This window comes from Rattus norvegicus, chromosome 11 (genome assembly GCF_036323735.1).
Source record: "Rattus norvegicus strain BN/NHsdMcwi chromosome 11, GRCr8, whole genome shotgun sequence".
Taxonomy (NCBI): Eukaryota; Metazoa; Chordata; class Mammalia; order Rodentia; family Muridae; genus Rattus; species Rattus norvegicus.
Window position 1 is genome coordinate 126,510 of NC_086029.1, and position 14,542 is coordinate 141,051.

Here is a 14,542-nt window from a genome sequence, read left to right on the forward strand (position 1 = left end):
TTCATTTTGTTCAGTGTAGTAGACTCTCCAAAACCATAAAATGGAATCCCAGATGCAGAGGGAAGAAGTTTTGCTGTTTGTTACTTTGTTTGCTTTGAGTTGCTTTTTCCCACATCCACTGGTTTGAACTTGCGTCCCATTCAGTGGCAGGTACTTAATTCAGCCAGCATTTTGAGAAGGGCTGTGGGTGGAGTGTGATGAAAGGAAAATTACTGGAGAGAACTCACTGGGATTTTGACAATTAATACAAAGTGTTTATTGACTTGATTTTTCAGTTACACAGAACCCTGGACGGCACTGAGTCGAACTAAAACTTCACATCTGACAATTTGCTCCAAGGAACTAAAAAACCTTAAAGACAAAATTGATCCAACAAAATAAGCCCTAAGTTGTAATGATTGACCCTCTATAAAGAGAAACAGTAAACTTTTTTTTAAAAAAAAATGGTGATTTTGATGTTTCTGTTTAACAATTTCATATACTTATATAATGAGTTTTAGACCTTTCCTTTCTGTATTTCCCTTCCCAATTCCCCTCCCTCATCCCTCTCCCTCATTCTCCCATCCCATCCTTCAGTTCTCCCTTGCATCCTCCCTCATCCTCCTCCGTCATCCCCTCAGTCAACCCCTTCTCTCACGCCATTCCCTCTCCAATTGGCACCGATATTCTGAATAAGTCCCCCCTCTTATTTCATGTCTCCTTTCTGCGTGTAATCCCTAAGTTTAATTAATTACATGAGTACAGAGGAATTCGACAGAACAGCTTATCTACGGGTACAGGAATGAAGAAGGGAGTGAAGCAGAAATTTCTGGTTTCTTTGGAGACTCAACTGTGTCATGGATGATGTTCTGGAAACTGTCTTAGGGGAGGATGTTTTGCTGAGAACAAACACATGGTGTTTCTGGTAGCTGCCTGGGAAAAGGGCATGTGATGTTGAGAAAGGGTACGAGTATAACCCTGGACAACAGTGGGCAACACCACGGCATTGGCTTGCCTTGACACTCTTTGCTGATGCTCAATGGACTTTGATGACTCTGGTCTTCATGGACCATGCTGTGGCATTGGTTCACCTTTCCTTCTTCACTGACCATTGTTTGTCATGACTTTGTAGAGAGAAAAGCACCAGAGAACTTGTTATGGTGACATTATTGTGGCTTCTTGCTGCCTCCTCGAACCCAGGCCAATTGGAAGAGCTCAGGAATTTCTTCTGGGTTGAACTGTCCTTGGTGATTCGTGAATGGTGTTTGCAAGTAGATCGACCTACCTGTGCTGATTCATGTCAACTGAACTGATATCCTGATGATGAAGATTGAAATCTCCCCAGAGAACTATTTCTAAGCAGGTCCACGTCATCCTTTGTTTGCCCTATTCTCCTTTCCTTTCCACTACCTGTGGTGGGTGGTGGGATAGAGGAAGGTTAAAGGGTATAAGAACTCTTATTAAAGTAGGTCTTGAAAAATCTAAGCCTGCAGGATAGAACCCTCCTCCAATAAATGTTGATTGCTAAGGGAGGGGAGGGTATTTATGGACTCTCCCATCTGTAATGAAGTGTCAAGGGGCCCAGTCTTGTGCCCGTGACCATAGCCGCCATCAGTTTAAGAGTTCAATGACTAGGTCCAATCTAAAAGATATCCTTTTGCTGTCTACTTCCCCATCTTCTTGTTCTTTTATTCCTTCCACCCACTCTTTCATGATGTTCTCTGAGCTGTGGAGGAGAAGACGTAGCTGTCCTATTTCCACCTGAACAGTCCAACTCCACTGATTCCCAGCACTTTGTCCAGCTGTACGTCTCTGCCCATGGTAGTCAGAGGCTTCTCTGATGAGAGCTGAGTGCAATGCTGATCTATAGATACATATATGGACGTTTGGAAGGAAGTTTGAAAATGTATTTAGAATTAGGTTCTTTCATAGGGCCTATATCACCCTAACCATAGGTTCTTGAACAGTTTACAGAACCTTGTTAGTATGCCTTGTATCCAATTGGAAAGCCACTGGTTACTGCCATGACAGTTATGCCACTAACACACATCTTGCCTGACAGTTTAGCTTGAATGGTTCACCCCCGAATAAGGTCGTTGGTGATTTTCGCCCATGGAAGCCTACATAGCACTTTCTTGAACCAGGAAGGCAAGCCATTATAGAGGAGGCATCCACCTCAACTTCAGATTGACCCTTCTGTGACCTGTGACCAAAAGGATTCAGTATCCTCAGAAATAAGGTCTTACCATCAAGTTCGGGAGAGCTATGAAGATCAATGGCAAAAACCTGTAAAGTTGTGAGGGCTTTTGTGATCTCGCTGGTCAGCAACTTTCAGAAGATATCCCACATCTGGCACTGTGATTTTTGCTTAATTTTGGTTTTCTGTTGCTCTGATGAATACCCTCACCAAGGCCAGCTTGGGAAAGGAAATCTTTATTTCATCTTTTCTGTTCCAGCCCATCATCAAGGAAAACCAAGACAGGATTGTGAAACAGGAACTACAGAGACTGCTCACTAGCTTGTTTCTAAGCTCACATTCAACTACCTTTACAGAGTCCAGACCCACCCGCATAGGGCGGTGCTGCCAACAGTAGACCAGGCTCTCCAACATCAGTGAACAGTCAAGGAAATGCCACCTGGATGTAGTCAAGGCCAATCTGATGGAGGAAGCTCCTCGAGGGAGGTTCTTTCCTCCTAGACTAGCCATCACAAGAAATCAATGAAAATAAAAAAAGAAAAGAAATCAAAGCTTCAGAGGGAGCATGGCTTATCCATGGAGGGTGCCTCCATTTGAACTCAACAGTTGATCTTGTAGATATATTCTGTAACACAATGTTTTATAATCCCTCTCACCAAACCCTGTTCTAACCTACTCACCTAAGTGGAGATGGAGTGGAAAGTAAGTTTAAAAAAAATAATTGGAGCAGAAAGAAATGCTTCTTGGAAATAAAGCAAAAAAGGAAGTATATCTGCATCCTAGATGCTTTCCTCACATCATCTGTGCAAAGATAATGAAAACCGTTACGTTCCTTGTACAATAATTTCCAATATTACAAATCATATAAATAATACTGCTTATCATTCATAAAACACATTGGCACTAATCCTTTTGATATGTTTTTCTAACTCACTCCTAATGTAGAACTGATGAACTGGAATTGTTTGCCTGCTCACTTATACATGAGGGAAGTGAGGTTTAAATTTTGAGCCAATTTCCCAATACTCTAAGCTAATAAATGGCAGAGTAAGACAGCCGCACATTCTCTGGTTTCATGGCATAGACTCGTGAGAAATGCAAGTCAGGGTACCTTGGCAGGGAATTCCAAGGATCAGTACACGGCAGCTGAACATTGTCTTGGATGCAAGACTGGGAGTAAGGCTGAAGTCTGCCGAGTCCCAGCTCAGGATTCCTGAAACAGAACACCAGAATATGTTAGAGAGGGAGAAAACTAACTAAACATCCGGGAGTCCTCAGCAGATTGTACAAATCCAGGGCTGGGGGTTCAAACGTATGTTGGTCTTTGTGGGGGTGGAAAGGAACACTTATTTAGATCCCAACCACCTACTATGTGCTACTACAGTGGAGGCAATGCCTTAAGACCAAGGTTTTGTTTTGTCCCCCCCTCTCTCTCTCTCTTTCTCTCTCACTCTCTCTCTCTCTCTCTCTCTGTGTGTGTGTGTGTGTGTGTGTGTGTGTGTGTGTGTGTGTACATACATGTACGTAAAGTGTATAATGTAGGGACTAATCCATTTTCTCTTCTACCTTATTCATTGAAGCCGCATTTCTCAGTCAAACACAGAGTTCACCAATATGAATAGTCTTGACAGCTATCTTGCTCTGTGGATCTGCCCTATCTCTACCTCCCTGGACTGGGATTCTATGTGGGCCACAAAGCCTATCTATCATTTAACAGAGACCTGTGAGCCATCTCCTCAACTGCTAAGGTTCAAGTCCCAGTGTTGGACCCATCTCCTTTACTATTGTTTTTTTATTGTTTTTTTTTCTTCTGTTTTGATCATAATATCAGAACCAGGGTAAGGTATAACTGGCTCACTCAAACATTCACTCAAATCCCTCCACACAAATGTGTTCTAATAAGGAGGAGGACCCTGCTGACTATCTATTCTGTAAAGTCTTACCTTAACAGATGAGTTAAAGGACGGGATTATCCTAGTGGGTGATTGTGGATGCTGTTGTTGATGTTGAGGGAGGCTGGCAAATGAGGGGCCACAGCTAAGTCACTCATAATAACAGATACAAAGATAAATGTCGTAGTGCATACCTATATTCTCAAAACTCACAAAGATCACAAGATCAAATCCAGCCTGGACTACATAGTAAGTCAAAAGACAGCCTTGGCTGCATCGTAAATCCAAGGCCAGCCTTGGCTACAGAGTAAGTCCATGGCTATCCTGGGCTACATACTAAGTCCATTGCCAACCTGGGCTACATAGAATGTCCAAGGTCAGTTTGGCCTACTTACATGACTCTTCTCCAAACAACAACAGGTTTGTTTTTTTTTTTTTTTACTTTTTTGATTTCTGTCTCTCCTATTTCCTGTACACTGATACCAGTGCTGTAGTTTGGGGGTGTGGGGGACAACTTTTGTCATGTCTGATGGTCCAGGATCTCCCAAGCAGCACGGCAAACCAAACAGTGCAGGAAACAAGTCTGTTTCGATTTTTGCAGAAAAATATGACACAGCTGAAGTGCTGTCTGAAGAAATGGCTCTAAGATGGGACAACACCTCTGGAGACTGGGCTTGGATCTTGTGCTAGTTTTGTCATGATAAAAACAATGATGTTCTCAACCAGAGTCTGTGATGGGAAGACAATGCTGTGCTTCCATTTCAATACTGCATAATGTCCATATGGCAACCCTGGAAATCTTGAATGATATTAAACAGATTATAGGGGAGACAAGTTGAGTATAAACACTGTCATTAAAAAGGGTTTAAACGATGAATTTTTTTTTTAATTTTTGTCTGTGGCACCAGGTTCAGTGTTCTGGAAAACTCTAAAACACTGCAATTTTTTTTTAATCGCCAAACAGTATGGACCTTATATTTTTCTATCTAGGTCTAATCAAGATGAAATAATACCATTCTTTGCTTGAAAAAAGAAAACTAATTGTGTTTCTTTGGCTTTTTGTTGTTGTTGTAAATTTCTTATTTTTAGTGTTTTGGGGTTCATTTAAACCATTGTTTTTTCATTGAATTAATTATATTCTTATTTTCAGTGTAGATCAAAATTATGTTGCTGGTCTTTGCTTCTAATCTGAGAAGTAGTGTTGTAAATAAAATTTCCTCTTAGCACCTTCACCCTTATGTCTCACACATTTTATAGTATGTTTCCTATCTTCTTCTTTTTTTCTAACTGTTACATAGTTTCATTATTTCTTGACGTATGTATTATTTGAGAATGTGTAATTTAATGTTTCTGGACTGGGAGACTCCTGTTGTCTCTCATTGAAGACGTCTATTTTAGTTTTGTTGTATTAGCAGAACACATCCCGAGGGGCTAGAGATGCAGCTCAGTGGACAGAGTGCTCACTTGGCTCTCACACAGCTCTGGGCTCCACCTACAGAACCTCATCAGCCTGGTGTGGTGGTCCATGCCCATAGTCCCATTACCAGGAGGAGAGCCAGGAGTTCAAAATCATCCTTGGGTGCATACTGTGTTTGAGGCCAGCATGGGCTACATGAAACCTATATAAACAAATATGTCCCATAAGACATCCTTTCTTACGCATTTGCCACACTTTGTTCTGTGGTTTCTGAGTGTCTGAAAAGTCCAGGGTACTTGAAGGAAAAGAACATCCTGGTGCTACTAGGGACTGTCAGTCAGAGACATTGGCTGGTGAAGCCATCTCATCCCAGCTGGTTTTCCGCCTGCTTCTGTTGCTGATGGGCTGATCCGTGTCCACAGCTTTACTCATAATCGCCTGCTTCCTTTTAGCTGTACCCATTCTTGCTTCCTGCTGAGGATGTGATGGAGTAGTGACACAAAGAATTGGGGTCTCCTTCCAGCCCACTGATTCTCTCAACAATAAGTTCTTTCTCTGTAGAAATAGTTTCTCTGTTGCCTACATTATCAGAAATAAATATAACACTCCCTTCTGTTTTAGTTTGACACTGGGTTTCATTATGTAGGTAGGACTGGCCTGAAACTCACTGTATAAACCAGGTCGGCCTTGAACTCACAGAGATCAGCTTGCTTCTGAGTGCTGGGATTAAAGGGGCATACCTGGCTCTTTCTTTTTTAATTTTTTTAAAAATTTATCTCTATGGTGTGTGTGTGTGTGTGTGTGTGTGTGTGTGTGTGTGTGTGTGTGTGTTTTGACCAAAGAGTCCATCAGATCCTCTGAACCATGGTCCTCTGCCAGAGCAACCAATGTTCCTGAGCAGTGAGTAATCTCCCCAGCCCCTTCTGCCTGCTCTAAACTCCACTTCATTGTTCATCCTGCCCAGACATGTCTTTAATTACTACTCGTAGTGTTAGCTTTAATTCAGTGAGTTCCTATTCGATTTTTTCTTGTTTCTTCTATAACCTCACCAAGATGATGTGTATACTTTTGTTTTGGAAGTTTCTCATTGACGATGCTTGAAACCTGGCTTTAAAATCCTTGCTGACGATTCTGACAATGATTTTCTCTTGGTGCCACCACCAGGGAACTGGTTTTTCTCCCCTGCTTTTCATTTAGGGGGTTGGTCATGGTGTGACCTGATATCCATTTTGACATCATTTGTCTAAGATGACAGCAGTCCTGACACTGTGGGTACAGTGGCTGTTTATCCTAAATAACCTTTTGGTTGTATTTGGTTTTTCTGGATTTGCCTGATTGAATAAAAGGGATTATACCTCCAGTCCATACCTACAGGCATATCTTAGAGGGGTCAGGAGGAGTGGTTCTCAACCTTCCTAACGTAACCTTTTCATACAGCTCACCAACTGTAAAATTATTTCATTGCTACTTCATAACTATAATTTTGCTATAGTTATGTATTGTAATGTAGATGTCTGATATACAGGATATATGATATGTGACTCCTCTGGAAGGGCCATTTGAGCTCCCAAAGGGGTCTCAATCCAAGGGTTAACAACCACTGATCAGGACTTAGTGGGATGCCCTTACCAACGTAGATGGTTCCCCAGTGTTGCCGGAGACAAGTCTCCATCTCTGGAAGGCAAAGGATCTTCCACGATCAGGCTTTTTCCTGGGTCCTTCTGTAATAGTGGGCACACTCTTGATGGTTACTGATGTATCAACTGACTGCAGGCAGTTTTCTTTTACATCCTCAAAAATGAGGATTATAAAAAGGGTTCTGCTAGACAAAAGCAGCGGCTGAAGCTACCCCTAGCGATCTTTCCCCTTCCCTATTGGCTCCTTGTCCCCACAAGACCAACAGTAGATGTCTGAGTGCCTCCCAAGCTGCATCTTTCCAATCTACACTCTTCCTCTGTGCTGTTTCTTTCAGGAAGAGCACACACGCTAACCCTGAACCCATCTTGTCTTCAATCAGCACTAACAACTTAGTCCTCTCTTCCAGCTTCGCTTTCCCGTATGACCCGGCTGCTCACAATTCTGAGGCATGTTCATGCCTGTATGGACAAACAGAATGGCACCGATTGTCTAGTCTATAATGACGCATATTCTGTATGATTCTGATTCAGAAGCCTGTAAATCGGAGATGATGAGACCATCGGCAGAGGAAGGGGTTCTTGTGGGATGTTGTCACCACAGAAGGGATCCAATGGGCTCAGAAGACAAGAGAGGGAGCCAAACTACCTTTCATAATTGAACCTTTTTCCACTATAGCATCATTAATGGATCTTTATTTGTAGGTCGCATCCCTCTTGACCTAATCAATTCTTCACAACTATATTCCCACTGGAGATTCATTTTCAGAAAATTAATTTTGGGCGATCACATTCAAACCAGAGATGAGGGTGAATATTTGGATATCTGTAGTAGGGGTGGGCCTTATTCTTCCCACATCGTGTACCCTTAAGTTCTCTATATACCTCCTTCCCCACGGTAGCCTCACTGAATGACGTGAATTCCGAGTGATTAATGAGATACAGACACCAAAGCTCATTGCCATATCCTGTCACCAGTATCAAGCTCGAAACAGCAAGAGCCACCTGTGGGAAGGAAAATATGAATAAACTTTACGGTATCTCTAAACTATAAACCCACAATTTAATCAAAACATTGTTTTAGACTCAGTTCTCTTATATTGATGTTCTTCAAATGTACAAGTCAGTGGGCTTGCTTGTGACTCCTTGTACAGGTTTATACTGTACATTAGCCATCTTCATCCTCACAACTCACCTCCATTTCCACCTGCACACACACACACACACACACACACACACACACACACAAAAAAAAACACACACCCTGCTGCTCCCCGTCCTCTTCCTAAATATCCCCTTTAACTTAATATCCCTTATTAAAATCTAAATTTCACAATCGTCTGTTTGAGTCTGGCTTGTTTCACTTAACATATTGTATTTTACACTCACTTCCGTTTTTCTGAGAAGAAAACCCTTTACTCTTACACACAGATGAGAATCACATCAATGTATATCACATTTTTTAAGCCATTCATCCAGTGATCAACAGCTAAGGTTATTCCAATGGCTCATCTATTGCACACAGTGTGGCAATCAGAATGGATGTGCAGGGTCCTGGTTAGTTTTTATTATCAGTTTGACTCAACCTGGGAAGAAGGAGCCTCAGCTGAAGAATCGCCTCGATCAGATTGGCCTTTGGCCACATCTGTAAGGAATTTTTTTTTTGATGGTTGATGTGGAAGGGTGTAGCCCACTATGGGTAGTGTCTTCCCCTATGAAGGTGGCCCTGGGTTGTAGGAGAAGGAGAGAAAGCTGAGTAGGTCATGGATAGCAATCCAGTACCCAGCATTTCTAAGTTGTCTCTGCTTCCTTTCCTGCCTCTAGAGTCCTGACTGAGTTCCTGCCCCAACGTCGCTCAGTAACAGACGGGAACCTAGAAGATAGAGTGAGACAAACTCTTTCCTCCTCAAGTTGACGGCTATGATGAGATTATTTCTCTTGTTACCTACTTGTTCTTCCCTTTCTTGAAAGTTGTCTCTGTTTATTGTTCTTAGAAAGATGATATTACATGTTTTCTCATGGGCTCTCTGTCTCTCACAGTGTCTCTCTCTGTCTCTGTCTCTGTCTCTGTCTCATTCTGTATTTGTGTGTTTGAGTGTGTATATGTGTATATTTGTGTGTGTTTGTTTGTGTGTGTTTGTGTGTGCATGTGTGTGTGTTTGTTTGTGTATGTATGTGTGTGTTTGTATGATTGTGTTCATATGAGTGTTTCTCTGTGTATGTGCGTATGTGTGTGTATGCATGTGTGTGTTTGTGTGTGTATGTATGTGTGTTTTTGTGGGATTGTGTAAGTATGAGTGTTTCTGTGTGTATGTGCGTGCGTGTGTGTGTGTGTGTGTGTGTGTGTGTGTGTGTGTGTGTGTGCTTTTCAGGCTTGAAAAAAATCCCCAAGGCTGTAAATCTCAGCAGGTGCCTAGAGAAGGAAGATGAAGGGGAGAAAAGGGGGAAAAATCATGTCATTTGAGTTAACCCCACATTGAGGTCAGCCACATAGTGGACCAAAGTCACATAATGGCAGAGGAGTCATAAGAGCAGAGAGAGAGGAAAACTCAAAGTGTGAAGGAAAATGTGCTTAAAACTAGGATAGAAGGGAGAAAAAGAAGATGGTGCACTTAGAAAAGTGGACATATTTTAAAAAGCTGCCATAAGTTGTTAAGCTCTAAGTACATTTAAAAAATTATAATGTTAAAGTGGAAGTGAATTACTGGGAAGAGGGAAGGGAGGGTCAGAGTGTGGTGGGGACAGGGGAGGGTTCTGAAAAGAATCCTTCTGAAGATCTGAAGAACTATGTGACACAAACAAAGTGCCTGTAATTTACAGGTAAATTCCACACTTACCTGAATCCAGTATTCTGTCTACCCATATTTCAAAAACAAAATTACCTCATCTATTTCATCCTGTTTTGCTGCATTTGATCTAATAAATTCCTTGTAACCTGAAGTGCTGGTAAATTTTAAAGACATTTAAAATATGACTGGTCGATATCGGGTTTATCATCAGTTTATCCCGACTTTGGAAGCAGGTCCAGGAGCTAATTTTTCCTCGCTCTTTGCAAAAAATCCATAATTCATGATCGCCATTGTCTTCAATACAAGGTATTTAATCCTGTCAAATTCCAGCTTTGTTTGAATAAAAATGGCCCTCCTCTAATTGTGGGTTTGATAAAACTAATTTTGGGGTGCTATCCAGTGGGCTGCCTTGGAGAGAGAGCCTACCAATATTTCTGATATGGAGAATGGCTTAAAGATAACCAAAGGAACGATAGGTGCTGGGAAAATAACCACCAAGGATGTTGGTGACTCAGAAACCAAAGACTTTTTCAGAAAAATAAAATGCATGAAAAGAGCTACTTGGGCAGACTGTGATTCGAGTCATCAGAATATTTGGGTGGGGACTTTACTTTGGGCCTCCACGAGGCTACATGAGAAGCTAAAACCTAGATGCTGGAAGTTTCTAAGCGTAACTAGGGAAGGAACTGGACTGAGAGGGCTTCTATGACGTAAGCAGAGCATGGATGATGTCACAGAGAGAACGGCGGAGGTTGCGCTTCTCTTCCACTTGCAGGCGCTAGACTACCTTGAAAGTGGGTTCACTATCTTCACAGCGGGGTGTGAAAGCCAGTTCAGCTCCTGAACCCCACAATTGTTCAACAGCCTTTTGATGCCTGATCGGTTTCAGAAGACAGAATCTGGACGACATGGACATTTTCTTTCGGTAAATACGTTTATGAAGATAACTGGGACCCTTGTAGCCCAGAAAGCTGAAAGTTTTCCCTTGTACAGCGAGTAACCGTCTGTTCTGATTTCTTCCACGTTTGAGAGGTCGGCGGATCGTCTAGGCTAGTCAGTCTAAGAGTTTATTATACTTTACTAACAATATCTAATTCATAATTCTACTAAAATGCCAAAGCTCCTCTCTGTGCCTGTGCATTTTAGGAGATAATATTTCTTTGGGTTTTTTTTTGGTTCGTTTGTTTTTATTTTTTTTTCGGAGCTGAGGACCGAACCCAGGGCCTTGTGCTTGCTAGGCAACTGCTCTACCACTGAGCTAAATCCCAACCCCAGGAGATATTATTTCTAAGTGGCTGTTGTTGCCTACACAAAAGGCTCTTGTTGCGGTCGAAGATGCAACAGATTCGCGGAATAAACCTGGGGCTGGGTCAGGATGCACAGTACAGAAAGCCAGTGGACTGGTGTGCTGTGTCTCCGGGCAGACACTTGTGGATGTTGCCACATAGTTCATAGTTAGAGGGTAGAAGAGGGGTGTGGCCACCCTTCTGGCTCCTTTGCTATCCTTTCTCTGTTCCGCTTGCTTAAAGTGGGGACAGGGATACTTAATCCCACACTGTCCTAGCCATTCAAGGAGAGGTTCCTCAGCAGAGGCAAAGTGCCTCGGGCTGAAGAAATGTGTCTGAATATGCTATTCTGAGTTGTAGAGAACCATTTGTTCATTTCCCTTTGAACTTTAGATTTTGATTTTTGAGACAGGGTTGTTCTGTGGGTAGCTTTGGCTATCCTGGAACTAACTCTGTAGACCAGGCTGGCCTTGATCTCACAGAGGTCTGCCTCCCTCTGTCTCTTGAGTGCTGGAATTAAAGGTGTGCTCCACCATTGCCCAGCCCTCCTACGAACTTCTGATTATGACAGAATTAGATTCAGATGCTCAAACCTGTCTACCATCGCGTTCCTCACCTGCACCAAAGTTCTCTTAGACAAGAGCCTTGGTCCAGCGCCCTCCCCCACCCCACCCCCATTGTTCTTGTAGGCACTCATATGACAGAGGCACCAGCATTGTGTCTGGTTTAAGCAGGCGAGCTCTTCAAACCCAGGCCATGGGCAAGTATGTAGCCTGAACACAGAACGATAGCCACAAGACAGTGGAATAGTTTTGCCGTGGCCTACCACACTAGGTCTACAGCCATGAAGATGAGTATGTTTCTGAGGAGGATGAGCATACCATCCACACAGAAGCGGAGGAGGAGGAGGCCTTCTCCCCAGGCCCTGGGGGACATGATGGGCTGCAGAATTTCTCACGGATGGAAGGAAGGTGATGAGCCCGTCACCCAATGGAAGGCCATCGTTCTAGATTAACTGCCAACAAATCCCTCTCTCTATCTTGTCAAGTATGATGGAATTGACTGTGTCTGTGGACTGGGACTTCACAGCGATGAGAGGATTTTAAAGCTTAAGGTCTTGCCTCACAAAGTAGTGTTTCCTCAAGTGAAAGACGCCCATCTCGCAAGTGCCATGGTTGGCCGAGCTGTGGAGCATAAATTTGAGGGCAAACATGGCTCTAAGGACAACTGGAGGGGGGTGGTCCTAGCCCAGGTGCCGATCATGAAAGACTGGTTTTACATCACATACGAGAAAGATCCAGCCCTTTACATCCACCAGCTCCTGGATGATTACACAGAAGGTAACCTCCGTATCATTCCAGAGATTCCTCCAGCAGAGGTGAAGTCAGACGTTGACAGCGACATCTTAACAGGTCAATGTGCGCAGTTCACCAGAAGCGACGGGTCCAAAAAGATCGGCAAAGTCATTTACCAAGTCCCAGCTAAGCCTTCCATGTACTTCATCAAGTTTGATGGCGACGTCCACATCCACGTCTATAATCTGATGGAAAAGATCTGTTAAGGTGAAATTCACAAAGTGTGGGGGACATAGATGGGGAATTTATAGGATTGGGGGGAAATGTTTGTTTTTCTGTGTTTCAGATACCCACGGGCCTTTGACAACCCCAGTATCTTTTCCAGTGGAATTTGTTTTTGCTCTAAATATTAAAATGTGCGATGTGACGTGTTGTGTGTGAACACTTTGGTGGAGGAGACGGGCTGTGGTGCATGGAACATGGAGAGGAAGCAGGAAAGGTCAAGGCTGTGAACAGTAAGTCTGATGTCACATAGACTAAAACAAACAGGACTGAGCTGGTCTGGTCTTTAGGGAGAGAAAAGAACTGGAGATGAGGCTTAGAGGAGCAGGGATGGCACGGAAAAAAAAGATGTTTGTTTAGGAAGCAGTGGAGAGGGGCCAGACATAGATAGACTCTCTGAGGTGAAGTTTGAGGGAGAAACAGACAGTTGGGGAAAGAGGGGCAGGTAACAGGGAGGTGGTCTTGGAACTCAAGGGGAAACCCAATAAACTGATCCAAGCAGACTCAAAATCAGAGAAGATCGGGGATTGTTTGACTAACGAAACCTAATGAAACCTGTTTCTCATCTGAAGATGTATTATTTTTAATTATGTTGGTGGGGGCAGGGCATGAACACAGGAGACCACAGAGACAAGAATAGTCAGGTCCCCTGAAGCTGGAATTAAAGGTGGTTGGTGGCCATTGGACATGAGCTCAAAGAACAAATCCACGTCCTCTTTCAAAGCAGACGAGCTCTTAATCCATTGGTCATCTCTCCAGGCCCCTAAAGTCATCTTTTCAAATAAATCCAACCTTCACATGCAGAGAAGAGACAAGGATGAGGGTAATAAAGATTAAATTGATGGTGATGTGGAAGAAAGACTAAAGACAACATGAGGGAGTAGAGTACACTGAGGGATGAAGGAATTCCAAATGGAGTTCTCAAAAAGTGAAGCAGGAGACCCAGGAAGAACAGAAAGTGTCTAGAATAAGTTGAACTTGGGCTGCATCCATATTGGTCTCTTTGGTTCCTCAAAGAACAGCCAAGACATCACTACAGAAGGTGGATGTGAGGTGGAGGCTTCCCAGGAGGACATTTTGATGAGGATAACTCAAGAGTAGTAAATGCCAAACTAAGTTTATATCTATCGATTCCTGAAAGTATCATAAAGCCCGTTATTTTGTATTTTAAAGTAATTTAAAAGGGAAGATGAGGATGCCGTGAGCTTCTGTCAGGTGTTACGTGGATCCTGTGTTTAGCTTCCCTGAGCACGTTAGACTCTGTTGCATCCTGTAATATTTTTTGAGGTCTCTTCTCAATGCCCCTTGATGACCACAAAGAGCTCCTGCACTGGCTTGTCCAGCCTGGCTCTCCTTCGACTGGATGGCTTCCTACACACCTGTGGGCCCTGTTACCCTATCTAGCCCCAGGAAGTTCCCGTCTTTTACTCACATGTGAGCTCATCCTCAGAAACTCTTGATGGTGCCTCCAGTGCAGAGGTGCTGAGCTCTTTCCTATGCCATTTGCCGTGACTTTAAAAAGCTTTGCGGTTCCTGACCATGTAGCTCTCTCCTCCTGAGAAGCCCCTGTGCACCCCATGGGGTCTCTCTGAACCACATCTACACTCCAAGAGTGTCTTTGGAGACAACCTTATCTTGGACTCATTCATTGCTGTTTCTTCTCTAGAATAAGTTTCTCACTGCAGGACTTGAAAATACTTTTTATTGTTGATTAATTCTGCTATTTGCGTGTTTTTATACTGGTTGGTTGTCTGATGGTTTCATTGCTGCG

General features: G+C 43.1%; 1 long non-coding RNA gene across 1 annotated transcript; it reads left to right on the forward strand.

Annotated features, from left to right (window-relative positions):
* The first annotated feature begins 10,652 nt into the window (after positions 1–10,652).
* Positions 10,653–12,916, forward strand: LOC134481107 (uncharacterized). Its single transcript, XR_010056338.1, has 3 exons — positions 10,653–10,833; positions 12,556–12,756; positions 12,836–12,916. It is a non-coding gene; the product is annotated as an uncharacterized LOC134481107 (long non-coding RNA).
* Positions 12,917–14,542: the final 1,626 nt, after the last annotated feature.